This window comes from Cervus canadensis, chromosome 21, assembly GCF_019320065.1.
Source record: "Cervus canadensis isolate Bull #8, Minnesota chromosome 21, ASM1932006v1, whole genome shotgun sequence".
Classification (NCBI taxonomy): domain Eukaryota; kingdom Metazoa; phylum Chordata; class Mammalia; order Artiodactyla; family Cervidae; genus Cervus; species Cervus canadensis.
The window spans coordinates 34,216,583-34,232,106 of NC_057406.1; the positions used below are offsets into that span (position 1 = coordinate 34,216,583).

Below are 15,524 nucleotides of genomic sequence, written 5' to 3' on the forward strand. Positions count from 1 at the left end.
CGGAGAACAGGAAGGAAGATATTATTTTATTCTTTCATGCATGCATTCACTCAACAGAGACATATTAATTATTTGTTATGACTCGACAGTATTGATGTACTTTTCCTGCAAGCATTCAAATCCGGGATAGGCATGGTTTAGGAATATTAATGGCTGAGGCAGAGAGATGACCTGAGTGTGCAGTGGTAGGTAGAGTCAGATGCATAGTGGAGACCAGATCAGAGAGGGCTGTGAACCCAGGCCAAGGAGAAGAATACACTCTCACTATGCACTACATGGGCTTCCTTGGTGGCTTAGTGGTAAATAATCCACCTGCCAATGCAGGAGATGCAGGAGATGATGGTTTGCTCCCTGGGTCAGAAAGATCCCCCGGAGAAGGAAATGGCAACCCGCTCCAGTATTCTTGCCTGGAGAATCCCATGGACAGAGAAGCCTGCTGGGCTACAGTCCAAGGGGTCACAAAAGAGTTGGACATGCCTTAAGGACTATACAACAACAATGTCAATAATTAGATTAATTACAGAATATTTCCTTGGTTGACATCACTGACTCGATGGACATGAGTTTGGACAAGCTCTGGGAGTTGGTGATGGACAGGGAGGCCAGGCATGCTACAGCACACGAGGTCACAAAGAGTTGGACACAACTGAGGGACTGAACTGAACTGAACAGGATATTTCAGGAGTTTCTTGCTTCTATTTGTATGTAAGAGTATGAGTGTTTTTCTTTTTCTTTTTTGGATTCATAGACGTACTTTACTCCAGGTCAAATTTCTTTGCTGAATTTATGTATTACAAATATATTCTCTCAGATTATAATTTACATTTTCACTCTCTGAAAGATGCATTTTATGAGTAGAGTATATTTGTCTATCCTTGTGCCATTACCACACTGTCTTAATCAAGGTAACTTTGTAGTATACTTCGTGGTGTTGTTTTAGTCGCTAAGTTGGGTCCTACTCTTTGAGACCCCCAGGGACTGTAGCCCGCCAGGCTCCTCTGTCCATGGGATTTCCTAGGAAAGAACACTGGAGTGGGCTACCATTTCCTTCTCCAGGGGATCTCTCCTCATCTCCTGCATCAGCAGGCAGATTCTTTACCACTGAGCCACTTGCAAAGCCCCAGTATTGTACACAGGTCTTTAAAAAAAAAAAATTAATAGTATCATGACCATTCTAGATTCTTTGATTTCCATGTGAATTTTTAGAATAATCTTGTCAATTATGGGTTTCCCTTGTGGCTCAGCTGGTAAAGAATCTGCCTGCAATGTGGGAGACCTGGGTTGGGTCCCTGGGTTGGGAAGATCCCCTGGAGAAGGGAAAGGCTACCCACTCCAGTATTCTGGCCTGGAGAAGTTCATGGACTATATAGTCCATGGAGTCACAAAGAGTCGGACACAACTGAGTGACTTTCACTTTCACTTTGTCAATTGTGAAAATACCAGCTTAGACTTTGTTTGGGATTGCACTGACTGTACAGATCAATTTGGAAAGAATGGATTACCTGTAACTTTCCTTTCTGATAATAGTCTTGTCAGGTTTTGGTATGAAGATTATGCTGGTCTCTGAAATAAAAGCAAAAATAAACAAATGGAACTTAATTAAACTTTAAACTTTTACTCAGCAAAAGAAACCATGAACAAAATGAAAATACAACCTATAGAATGGGAGAAAATATTCACAAATGACAATGAACGAAGTGTTAATATCCGAAAATATATAAACAGCTCATACAACTCAAAATCAAAAAACAAGTAACCCAATAAAAATGGGCAGAAGACCTGAATAGATATTTTCCCAAAGAATACATACAGATGGCTAACAGGCACATGAAAAGATGCTCAATACTGCTGATTATTAGAGAGATGCAAATCAAATCAACAATGAGCTATTGTATCACACCTATCAGAATGACTATCATTAAAAAGTTTACAGATAACAAATGTTGGGAAGGATGTGGGGGAAAAGGGAACACCTGTACGCTGTTGGTGGGGAATGTAAATTGGTACAGTCACTGCGGAAAACCACATGGAGGGTTCTCAAAAAACTAAAACTAGAACCATCAGATGATCCAGCAATTCCACTCCTGGGTATGTATCTGGAAAGGATGAAAACATTGGTTTGTAAGAATACATGCATCCCAATGTTCCTAGCAGCACTATTTACAGGAGCCAATATATGAAAGTAACTCAAGTGTCCAAGAATGGATGAATGGATAAAGAAGATGTATTTTATACACACACACACACACACACAAAATAGAATATTACTCAGCCATAAATGAGCTTCCCTCATAGCTCAGTCAGTAAAGAATCCACCTGCAATGCAGAAGTCTGTGTGCAATGCAGGAAACCTGGGTTGATCCCTGAGTTGGGAAACAATATTACCTATATGTGGAATCTAAAAAATAATACAAATGAATGTATGTAGCAAAACAGAAACAGACTCACTGATTCAGAAAACAAACTAGTGGTTACCAGTGGGAAAGAGGGAGGGGCAAGTTAGGGGAATGGGGTTAAAAGATAAAATAAATAAGCATCAATAATACATTGTACAACACAGGGAATTATAGCCATTACCTTGTCCAAAAAAAGAAAAGAAAGATTATGTTGGTCTCATAAAACAAACTGGTAAGTGTTTTCTCTTTTTCCAGTGCTCAGGATTGGCATTATGATTTCCTTATGTCCTATGTAGAATGTATTTGTGAAATATTTTGGTTCTGGACTTTACTTTCTGGGCAGTAATAGTTATAGGGCTGATTATATTTTCTATTTCTTCTTCATTAATTTCTGGTAAGCTGTGTTTTCCTACAGTCTCTTTGATGTTGGTGGAATCCATGATGTTATCTCCTTTTCATTATTGATACTGGTTATTTGGCTCTTCTACATATTTTTCCCTTCATTAATTTGCTCGGTCTGTTTAAAGAACCAAGCACTGGCTTTTGATCCTCTTTATTATACATTTTTAAACTTTCTTTGGGTTCAGTTTGCTATTCTTTTTGTGAATACTTAAGATGGATAGTTAGATAATTACATCATATTTTTATTTTCTAATATAGGCAGAACTTTATTCCAAAAATGTTACTACTCAGTCTTTTCATTATCACTTATTTAAATATGTATTTTTAATTTACATAGTTTTTTAGATAGCTGTTGCTTAATTTCCAAACATATAAAGATTTTCAAGTGATTTTTTCTAAGTGATTTTTAATTAAATCCCTCTGTGGCCAGAGTTCATACTCTGAATAATTTATTTGAAATTTTATTACCTCATGACAAGCATATGGTCCATATTTGTAAAAATTTTTATTGCTTTTGAAGACAGTGCATATTCTGAATTTGTTGAGTATAGGGTTTTATATGTCTCAATTAAAGTAACAGCAATATTTGTGTTATTTTTATCCTCACTGATTTTTTCCTACTTATAAAAATTACAGACAGGGAAGATTCATCATTTTTTGCAGATTTTGTCTCTATTTTACATTCCTACCGACAGTGTGAAAGGATTCCCTTTCCCCAACATCTTCACCAACACTTGTTATTGCTTGTCTTTTTGACAAAAACTATGTCCAGGTGTGAAGTGATATCTCATTGTGGTTTTGATTTGCATTTCTCCGATGGATTAGTGATGAGCATCTTTTCACATACCTCTTAGCCATCTGTATGTCTTCTTTGGGAAAATGTTTATTCAGGTCCTTTGCTCATTTTTTTTTTTTACTAGATTATATCTATATATGTGTGTGTATGTATTGGAGAAAGAAAATTAGTCATTCAGTTGTGTCCTCCTCTTTGTGACCCCATGGACTATAGCCCACCAGGCTCCTCTGTACATGGGATTCTCCAGACAAGAATACTGGAGTGGATAGCCATTCCTTTCTCCAGGGGATCTTCCTGACCCAGGGATTGAACCCAACTCTCCTGCATTGCAGGCAGACTCTTTACCAGGGAAGGAAACGGCAACCCACTCCAGTATTCTTGCTCGGAAAATCCCATGGAGAGAGGAGCCTGGTGGCCTACAGTCCATAGCGTCACAAAAGAGTCAGACACAAGTCAGCAAATAAATAACAACCATATATATCTTTCCCTACTGAGTAGCGTAAGTTCCTTATACCTATTATTTCTTAGTGTTAGGCACCTGTCTTGTTTCCTCATATTTCTGAGTACTCTTGATTAACAATTATAGTTTATGAAAAAATTATAGATCTAATTTAGGCCTAAGATGATATATTCCTTTAATGTGGTTGGGGACACAGAAAGTCCATATTAACTTAATTAATTCAATTAGGACTTAGGACAGTTTGGAGCTGGGTTTCTGTTTCAGTGAAGGCCAGTCTCTGTCTGGCCTGTTCTTACGCCTAGGTTGGACCTTCAAGGTTCCAACAAGAATCTGGAGCGAGATGTTACTAGATATTCTCTTTGTTGGGCCTTGAACTCCAACTTCTGTCCTCTGTATCCATAAATCTGTAAAATCTCTGTTTATTCTCTCAACCATTTCTTCCTAAAATAACCTGACAAACTTAGGCCAAATCTGACTTTACAGATTGGTTATCCTTCTGGGTCTTTTCATTCTTTTGGATCTTAGAAACACAGCGCTTGACTGACTTGATAGCATTTTGGTGTCTTTAGTTCTATTACATTTCCCCAGCTTTTCTATTTGTTTTCAGTAGGAGAATTAGTCCAAATTACCTGGGCAGCCCTTACTAAATCCCGATTCTCATATTGTTTAAATAAAATATTTGTATGTCTTTTGGCTCAACTCTTTACAATATATACTGGAGTCAACAAAAGAAATATTCCCTTTGGTATTGTGCTTAGACAAAAGAACTGGTCCTATAGCTTATAGGTTCCATGACAAATTCAAGATGAGATTAAATTTATTTTGCCACTTGGAAATTTTTATTTGGCCTTATTATCTAGTTTTTTTTTTTAAGCTACTTCACTCTTTCTGCTTTCAGAGAGCATGTTATGCAAATTTAATTAGAAAATGCCTGTGAAAGTTCTTTGTAAATATTTAAAGAAAAATGCATGTATAAGGTGGTATTACTATTCTAGAGTCATAATCATTTATCTTGTAAAAACCTTGTGCAGATAGATTAGCAGCACATCTGAGAAGGTCTTGGTGAACTATTCTCTGCAGAAGTGTTGCGCTTCATTGAATGATGACAACTGATTTAATCAGACCTCCTCCTGGGAAGAAGGATCACAAAGTAAAAAAAGCATAATGTTCATCTGCATGTGAAACAAGTATGATTAAGTAACTTGTCAAAATCATACACCTTATGCTCCATGGGAAAGGTAAAGCTAGTACGCAGCAGCATAAACTGAACCCAGGACCCTATGACTCTGACCCCACGGCCGAAAATAGAAGCAATAAGACACTGAAGATTAGGGAAAATTCTTTTCAAAGACAACACTTCAAAGATTTGAAAATCAAAATGAAAAACTTCTCTCAACTCTTGAGTTTCTATGCTCAGAGTTCCTTTCCTGCCTCTCCTTCCCTCCTTCCTTCCTTCCACAGCCAAGTATCTCTGAGGGGAAAAAACTATATTGCTTTCATTTCCTTACTGCTCACTCATGTTACATCCACTGTGGTATGATTTGTTCACTCATGCATAAATCATGCTTGCTCTTAGGGGTCACAATGACCTCCTAGTAGACCATCTAATGGTTTTATTCCTTCTCTGTTTCTGTACGACATCTGTCATTCTCTCCTGTCCTCCTTCTCTCCAAATTCTTGTGCAACTCCCCTTCCTCCTCTTTTTCTCCATGTTCAGAGGAGCCCTTTGTGTCAGTCCTTGGATCCTCCCTCTGTTTGCTTTTTCCCTTTCCTATTTCCTTCAACAATTTCACTTAAAAAAAAAACACAAAAAAAACTTGCAACCATTGTATCTGTTTAGGGGCTTCCCGGGTAGTGCAGTGGTAAAGAATCTGCCTGCCAATGCAGAAGATGCAAAAGACTCAGGCTCAATCCCTGGGTCAGGAAGATCCCCTGGAGGAGGAAATGGCAACCTGCTCCAGTATTCTGGCCTGGAAAAATTAGACAGAGGATCCTGGCAAGCTACAGTGCAGGGAGTCTCAAAGAGCTGGACACGACTGAGCACACACACATTGTATCTTCACGACTTTAAAATCTCTTGTTTATGCTCTCCTCTTAAACTAATTGAGTGATTTCAACCGCCTACTGATGGTTTCAGATTTTTCCAACCCTACTCAAGCTACCCATAATTGTTCTAGAATTAATGAGGTCTTCCCTGGTGGTCCAGTGGTTAAGAATCTGCCTTGCAATGCAGGGGACACAGATTTGATCCCTAGTCTGGGAATATCCCACATGCCATGGGGCAACTAAGCCCAAGGGCCACAATTGCCAAGCCTGTGCTCTGGAGCCTGGGAGCCACAAGTACTGAAGCCACGCACCCAGAGCCCACACTCTGCAATAAGACAAGCCACCACGAGACGTCTGCACACCTTGACTAGAGAGTATCCCCCGTTCTCCACAACCAGAGAAGGCCCATGCACAGCAACAAAGACCCAAACAAAGCACAGTCAAAAATAAAAAATATATATATATATATTTAGAATAAACGAGAACTCAGGCTGGCAGTAGATATCAGTTACCTTCTCTGTAAACAAACATGGACTAGAAGTAATGTAATTCTTTGACTTCTTCATGCTTAATGTAAGGGTGCTTTGAAATTAACAGATCCCTAGAGCGGTGTAGAGCATACCATTTCAGTCTTCCACTGAAAGACCACAAATCTCCAGCCAGAAGACTCTTTGGCTGATCCTTCCACCTAAGTCTCTGATGCCCAATTGTTATGCCAGTTTGTCCAATGATAGAATGGGGATTAAAAGTCAACTTCGCACCCTAGGAAACTGGTAACTAGCAGAGGGGGCAGAACTGGTTCTGATCAATGCTTTTAGCACGTTGTGCTGTACTGTGCTCAGTCGCTCAGCCGTGTCTGACTCTTTGCGACCCCACGGACTGTAGCCCACCAGGCTCCTCTGTCCATGGGGATTTGCCAGGAGAGAACACTGAGGTGGGTTGCCATGCCCTCCTCCAGGGGATCTTCCCAACCCAGGGATCAAACCCAGGTCTCCCACATTGTGGGTGGATTCTTTACCATCTGAGCCACCAGGGAATCCCAAGAACACTGGAGTGGGTAGCCTATCCCTTCTCCAGGGGATCTTCCTGATCCAGGAATTGAACCAGGGCTTCCTGCATTACAGGCAGATTTTTTTTTACCAGCTGAGCTACCAGAGAAGCCCCCTTTTGCATAAATCAGTCTTTTTCCTTGTGGTTCAGATTTGCTCTCAGTCTCTCTCATTGGGCACTGAAAGGTCTTCCTTGATGAGAATGAGTCTCCCTGTACTTCATGAGTCACCAAGGTCCACGTATGAGGATCACTTTTTGCATATTATGGTACCTCACTGAACCACATTTGAGTCTGAAGCACTCTGGTCTAAGATGATCCCTCCATGGGCACTAGCCTTACCACTGATTACATCCTACAATTGCTTGGCCCTTTCTCCTAACTCTTACTCTGCTGGCACAGACAGTATTGGGATACTTGTAATTAAGCTCATTAGGACAGGACCTTAATGTCCCATATTCTCTTGTGCTCACTATTTCTTCTAGTATTACTTTCTCCTAGACACTTAATCCCCGGATCACTGCCTCATGCTTGACAACTATTCCTCCATTGGTAGGGACTTCCCTGGTGACTCAGACGGTAAAGTGTCTGCCTACAATGCAGGAGACCCAGGTTCAATCCCTGGGTTGGGAGGATCTCCTGGAGAAGGAAATGGCTACCCATTCCAGTATTCTTGCCTGGAAAATCCCATCGATGGAGGAGCCTGGTAGGCTACAGTCCATGGGCTCGCAAAGAGTCAGACACGACTGAGCTACTTCACTTTCACTTTCCTCCTTTGTTAGAACTTCAGTAAACCAGGCTATTTTATTCTATCTCCATGACAACTCTCATAGATTCCTTCATTATCTAGCTAAAACAAAGCACTCGGTTTTATCTCTCTTATCACTTGCCTTTACGCTTCCAATGATCTGTGTAGTATCTGTGCATGTGCCCCTGGCTTTCCCACATCCTTGCCTTCCTTCCGACTATTCCCACTGATAAGCATCAGTCTTCCCAACAAGGTTTATGCCTCTAAAAACCTGTTCAGTTTTCAAAACCAGTTTTCTCAGCTGTAAAATGGAATTTACATTGATTTCATAGAGGACTACATAAAATAATGTAACTAAAGGAGGAGGCGGCATGGCAAAGAGGAGGGCTTGGCAACCCATTCCAGTATCCTTGCCTGGAAAATCCCATGGCCAGAGGAGCCTGGAGGGCTATAGTCCATGGGGTCACAAAGAGTCAGACACGACTGAGTGACTAAGTGCACAAAGCATTTTAAATGATAATCCTTATTACTTTCCCCCTTAATATTATAACTCATATCATCCATAAAGTATTTTTTGATTCTCCCAGACTAGAAATGATTTCTTTCTCTCCTGAATATCATGGGATAGCTTTTCCATTCCTTTCCTCTGGTTTTATCACTTTCTACATTACATTACATTACAGTTACTTAGCGCATGCCTTACCCAATCATAACAGACTCAAAGCTCCCTTAAGTCAGGGGCCATTTCTTGGGCATCTTTTTTCCTTCCCCAGTGCATAGAATAGATAACCTTATAAATATTTGCAAAAGCAAATGAACAGATTCACCACAGTGGTAATTATAGCATTACAACAATATTTACTCAAAAATTATATCTTGATGAAATTACAAATGAACAAATCCCATTATATCCACAAATTGCACAGTGAATCATTCATCTGGAGGGTGATTACCTGGCTCTTTTTGAGAAGTCTGGCAGGCTCTGAAAGACAAGTGAAGACCTGAAGAAGGCAGTGTTGCTACTCAGAAGTAAGAAACTGGGAAGAATGCTTGTCCCTAGAGACAATCATTTTCAATTCAAGTAAGAAACTGGGAAGAAATGCTTCTCCCTGGAGACAAGCATTTTTAATTCCATTATGGAATTTCTAAAATTCTTTTGGCTATAAGATAAGCCATTATTTTATCAACTACCAAGAAAAATGTCTACGATAGGAAATCTAATAAGAGACCCTGGCATAAAGCTGGAATTCCCAAGGGACAATTTCATTTTTCAACCTCAGCCCTGGTAGGAGAGAGAAAGAAAACTCCTCCCTGAGATTCTGAACAATAACCTTTACTCACATAGGTATGAGATCTGAATTCACACCACCAGGGCATTGCAAACAACTCAGGGAGATAATCTAATTTAAAACGGTCTCAGGTCGGTAGTGACCCTAGTGGAAATACATGCTCATGTAAGAAATTCAATCCAGGCAACATCAGTCCTGTAAATTGCCATTGATCACAGGATGCATCTCAGTTTCAGAAGTGTTAAATTGTAAAAAAAAATAATCTTAGAATTGCTGTAATACATTGTTTCCACTATGTATTGAGAAGCTCTGTACAAAACTTAATGAGGGAGATAAAAAGTAAAAACAAACCTCTCTTTCTTTGACCTTTTGACTGGGACCAGTTGCTTCTCTTCCAGAGACCCGTTAGGAAGAACCCTTGCACTCAGAAAATAGATTCTAAGAGCATAGGGCATTTGAGGGTCTGTGCTGGTCTCCCCATCCTGTCTTAATGGAGCCCATGTAGGAGACTATCTGGGATTAGAGAGGAGATGGCGAGAACCCATTCTCTAGTCCCAGTGGACTGACTCCTTCTACCTGCTAGTGCCTCAGCTTCACCCCGAGAGGCTTCTTGCAGTGCTCACCTTCCTGATTATACACCTGCTTGGTTGTCTTCCTTTCCCACCTCACAGAGCAGAGCAGGAAGCAGGTCATCCGTGCAACATATTACATCACAGAGCACACCTTTGTATGTGTGTACACATATACACACACACAGACTGGGAAGATTAGCTGATCACTTTTACACTACTGTGGACAAACCTAAATTCCTAAAACATGACATTTCCTTCAATGGGAGTTTAAATGCCACCAGAGAGGAGGAGGAAAAGTGGCCCCGGTACATGGAAGGGCAGGTTTGAGTCAAACGCTACACTAGTGCCTTTGGGCAAGCAGATTTAGCTTGAGGACTAGGCGCGCCACGGTTAGGAAGCCGTGACACTGGTAGGTGAGACTATGCCCAAAACAAACTACTCAACTCTGTAGGTTTTTTTCCCTTAGGGAAGCTCATGAGGATTGGTCACCAAATACAAATAGGATATGCTTTCAGTGCAACCTGAGATACCAATCATACAATGTATTACATGTGTATGTGAATCGCTTTAATGCAAAACCATATAAGCGAGAAAGTTGTTTAATATTCTAATGAAGACTCTCCACCATTGGTGTAGACTAGAGCCAATTCAGAGTATGCACCAATATTGAGGAGTCGCCCCAGCTGTCATTTGCTGAGTCAGTACTAAGGTTTTATGTGCAGCCTGTTACTATATGACAGCACGAAATCTTGGAATTCACTAGAGCAAAGTAATAAAAATGCTCTTCGAAGATTTGTCTCAGGAATATTTGCTAATCAAACTCACCTATAGTCAATCAAGATCTACCCTTGGGCTTATTAGCTCAATGAAATATCCAAATAAGCCAAACTTTGTTTTTGAGTATGTTTGATATTTATAAATTATATGTGATATATAAGTTGACTCAAACCATAAACTAACTAAAATAAATTTTTCTCTTAAAGAAGCAACAATGATATATCTTAGTTTCAAAGTGTCTCCTCCTTAGGAATTGTCTATGAAGTTAAAAATGTACATATGCATGAAAGTGAAGTGAAAGTGTTAGTCACTCAGTTGTGTCCAACTCTTCATGATCCCCGTGGAGTGGATAATCATTCCCTTTTCTGGGAGATCTTCCCAACCCAGGGATCAAATCCGGGTCTCCCGCATTGCAGGCAGATTCTTTACCGTTTGAGGCACCAGGGAAACCCCATATATGCATATGCAAACATATATTTGGATATCCATATATATGGTATAGAATAGGTACTGTTCATCATCCATAGGTTTGGTCCCTGGGTCAGGAAGATCCCCTGGAGAAGGAAATGGCAACCCACTCCAGTATTCTTGCCTTGAGAATCCCATGGACAGAGGAGCCTGGTGGGCTACATACAGTCCATGGAGTGGGAAAGAGTCAGACACGACTGAGTGACTAACACTTAACAATAGAGATAAACTAAAGGCCCAACACTTTTTCTCACCAAAATAGAAATTATTATTGTTTTACCCCTAAAGCATCTGGTTTTAAAACATCTTAATCCATTTTCTTTTAAACATTATTTTACAATTCTTATTATTATTTCATTTATTTTTATTTTTTGGCTGAGCTGTGCAGCATGTGGGCTTTTCATTCCCCAGCCAGGGATGGAACCTGCACCTCCTGCATTGGAAGGCAAAATCTTAACCACTGGCCCACCAGGGAAGTCCCCTTAATCCATTTTCAAGGGAGACATCTCTTTTGCTGATGAAATATGACGAGTAACTAGTTAATGCAGCTGATAAACAAACTGTCAAGATTGGTGATGTAATCATAGTTGTTTTATTTCTCCGGCCCTCTGAACCTGTTAGAACTAGGAAAGGTGATTCTGAGACAAAGCAATGTTGAATACCTCTAAGTCACGAAATTTAATAGAAAAAAATAATTGTTTCAAACTCTTTTGATTAAACTCTTTTAATATTATCCTAGGAATTTACTTTTTAACATGGAAAATTGATGGATAGAAATAATTGATGTTAAAAGAGTTAAATCTAGGTTAGAAAATATATTTACTCTTATATCCGAAAACCTCTTTCCCTATTCTGCTTCTATCCCTCCTTGTCCATGTGAAAATATAAAAATCCTGGTACCATGGGACCAATACCCAAGAAGTGTGAAATGCTTCCTTACTGAGGAATAAGAAGATTATGTGAAAATACTAATGATTATGCTACCAATCTTGACAGTTGACTAACCAACAGAACTATCTAATTGCTCCTCATATTTCATCAGCAAAAGAGTAGCCACCACTGGAAATGGATTCAGATTTTTAAAACTAGATGCTTTAGGGGTTAAAAAAATAGTTCCTGTTTTGACTAAGAAAAAGCTGTCCTGGCCCTCTAATTTATCCCTAGTACATTAATAGCAGCCATATGATCAGCATAATCAGAACTGGCTTCTAAAACCCTTGGAATTGCCTGCCTAAGTGATGACAGTGATCAATGTCTTTTGTTATGTTAATTAGGTGACTTTTGGACCCATCTAAGGATGGGGGCTGGTTGCCAGGGGAATCAACCATGTAATTATCAGTTTAGAACTTTCATTTCCACCCCACAGACCTCTGGGTAGGTGGGAGGGGCTGGAGATTGAGTTAAGGCCAATGATTTAATCAATTGTGCCTAGGCAATGAAGGCTCTATAAAAACCCAAAAGGTGAGAGTTTGCAAATACTTGATTTTGCCTGTTTCCTCTATTAGACAGTAAGCTCTATAAGGGTAAGACTCTTTTTCTATTTTTTTGAAAACTTATTTAATGGAGAAAACAGAAAACTTTCCCCTTAAGGTCAGATCTTCATACAAGAAGGATGTCCACTCTTTCCACTTCTATTCAACATTGTTGAAGGGCAATCAGGCAAGCAAAAGAAATAAAATCAAAAGCAACCAAACCGGAAATGAAATAAAACTATCTCTGTTAGCAAATGACATGATCTTTTATGTGGAAAATCCTAAAGAATCTGCTAAAAAAATTATTAGAGTAAACAAGTTCAGCAAGGTTGCAGAATACAAATCAATATACAAAAGTCATCCTTATTTTTATATACTTGTATAAGCAAAGAATAGCAATGAGAGATAAGAAATCCTTCCTCAGCGATCAATGCAAAGAAGTAGAGGAAAACAACAGAATGGGAAAGACTAGAGATCTCTTCAAGAAAGTTAGAGATACCAAGGGAACATTTCAGGCAAAGATGGGTTCGATAAAGGAAAGAAATGGTATGGACCTAACAGAAGCAGAAGAGGTGGCAAGAATATTAAGAAGAGGTGGCAAGAATACACAGAACTGTACAGAAAGATCTCCATGACCCAGATAATCACGATGGTGTGATCACTCACCTAGAGCCAGACATCCTGGAATGTGAAGTTAAGTGGGCCTTAGGAAGCATCACTATGAGCAAAGCTAGTGGAGGTGATGGAATTCCAGTTGAGCTATTTCAAATCCTGAAAGATGATGCTGTGACAGTGCTGCATTCAATATGCCAGCAAATTTGGAAAACTCAGCAGTGGCCACAGGACTGGAAAAGGTCAGTTTTCATTCCAATCCCAAAGAAAGGCAATGCCAAAGAATGTTGAAACTATTGCACAATTGCACTCATCTCATACACTAGTAAAGTAATGCTCAAAATTCTCCAAGCGAGGCTTCAGCAATACATGAGCCGTGAACTTCCAGATGTTCAAGTTGGTTTTGGAAAAGGCAGAGGAACCAGAGATCAAATTGCCAACATCCGTTGGATCATTGAAAAAGCAAGAGAGTTCCAGAAAAAAACATCTATTTCTGCTTTATTGACTACGCCAAAGCCTTTGACTGTGTGGATCACAATAAACTGTGGAAAATTTGAAAGAGATGGAAATACCAGACCACCTGACCTGCCTCTTGAGAAACCTGTATGTAGGTCAAGAAGCAACAGTTAGAACTGGACATGGAACAACAGACTGGTTCCAAACAGGAAAAGGAGTACATCAAGGCTGTATATTGTCACCCTGCTTGTTTAACTTATATGCAGAGTAGTACATCATGAGAAATGCTGGGCTGGAGGAAGCACAAGCTGGAATCAAGATTGTCGGGAGAAATATAAATAACGTCAGATATGCAGATGACACCACCCTTGTGGCAGAGAGTGAAGAGGAACTAAAAAGCCTCTTGATGAAAGTGAAAGAGGAGAGTGAAAAAGTTGGCTTAAAGCTCAACATTCAGAAAACTAAGATCATGGCATGTGGTCCCATCACTTCATGGCAAATAGATGGGGAAACAGTGGAAACAGTGGCTGACTTTATTTTTGGGGGCAGATGGTGATTGCAGCCATGAAATTAAAAGACACTTGCTCCTTGGAAGGAAAGTTATGACCATCATAGACAGCATATTGAAAAGCAGACACATTACTTTGCCAACAAAGGTCTGTCTAGTCAAGGCTATGGTTTTTCCAGTGGTCATGTATGGATGTGAGAGTTGGAGTATAAAGAGAGCTGAGTGCCGAAGAATTGATGCTTTCAAAGTATGGTGTTGGAAACGACTCTTGGGAGTCCCTTGGACTGCAAGGAGATCCAATCAGTCTATCCTAAAGGAGATCAGTCCTGGGTGTTCATTGGAAGGACAGATGCTGAAGCTGAAACTCCAATACTTTGGCCACCTCATGCGAAGAGCTGACTCATTGGAAAAGACCCTGATGCTAGGAAAGATTGAGTGCAGAAGGAGAAAGGGACGACAGAGGATGAGATGGTTGGATGGCATCACTGACTCAATGGACATGGGTTTGGGTGGTCTCCATGATTTGGTGATGGATAGGGGTGCTGGCGTGCTGTGGTTCATGGGGTCGCACAGAGTCATACACGACTGAGCTACTGAACTGAACAGAACAATAAGTAGAAAGACATTTTATGTTTATAGATTGGAAGACTTAACACTGTTAAAATGACTTTACTTCTGTAACTGATCTAAAAATTAGTGAAATCTCTATCAGAATCCTACCAGACTTCTTTGTCGAAATTGACATGCTGATCCTAAAATTCATTTGGAAACCCAAAGGATCCAGAATAACTAAAACATCTTTTATTAATATAAGATGAACTAAGTTGAAGGACTCACACTTCCTGATTTTAAAAACTTATCATAAAGCCACAGTGGTCAAGGCAGTATGCTACTGGCATAAGGATGAATATATAATAGATCAATAATAGAATTGAGAGTCCAGAAATACACTCTCACATTTATGATCAACTGACTTTTTACAGGGTGCTAAAACCATTCAAGGGCTTCCCTGTTATCTCAGTGGTAAAGAATCTGCCTGCCAATGCAGGAGACTCAGGTTTGATACCAGGGTCACGAAGATCCCTTGGAGAAGGAAACAGCAACCCACTCCAATAGTCTTGCCTGGGAAATCCCATGGACAGAAAAGCCTGGAGGGCTACAGTCCACAGGGTTGCAAAAGAGTCGACACGACTTAGTGACTAAACAACAAAACCATTCAATGAGGGAAAGAATAATCTTTTCAACAAATAGTAATGGGACGACTGGACATGTGCATGCAGCTGGACCCCTACTTCACACCATATACAAAAATCAGTTCAAACTGATCAAAAATCTAAATGTTAAGAGCTAAAACTATGACACTCTTGGAAGAAAACAAAAGAGTAAATCTGCGTGACTTTGAACTTGGAAACAAATTATTAGCTAGGACAAAAAGATATGAGCAACAAGAGAAGAAATAAATGGGAATTCAATA

General features: G+C 39.8%; 1 protein-coding gene across 1 annotated transcript in view; it reads right to left on the bottom strand.

The window, feature by feature from the left end:
* Positions 1 to 15,524, bottom strand: part of LMNTD1 (lamin tail domain containing 1) — a 169,563-nt gene that overhangs the window by 67,822 nt on the left and 86,217 nt on the right. Inside the window, exon 2 of the mRNA XM_043440407.1 lies at positions 1,503 to 1,563. The gene's annotated coding sequence lies outside the window, so the exon portion shown is untranslated. The remainder of the gene's footprint in view (positions 1 to 1,502; positions 1,564 to 15,524) is intronic.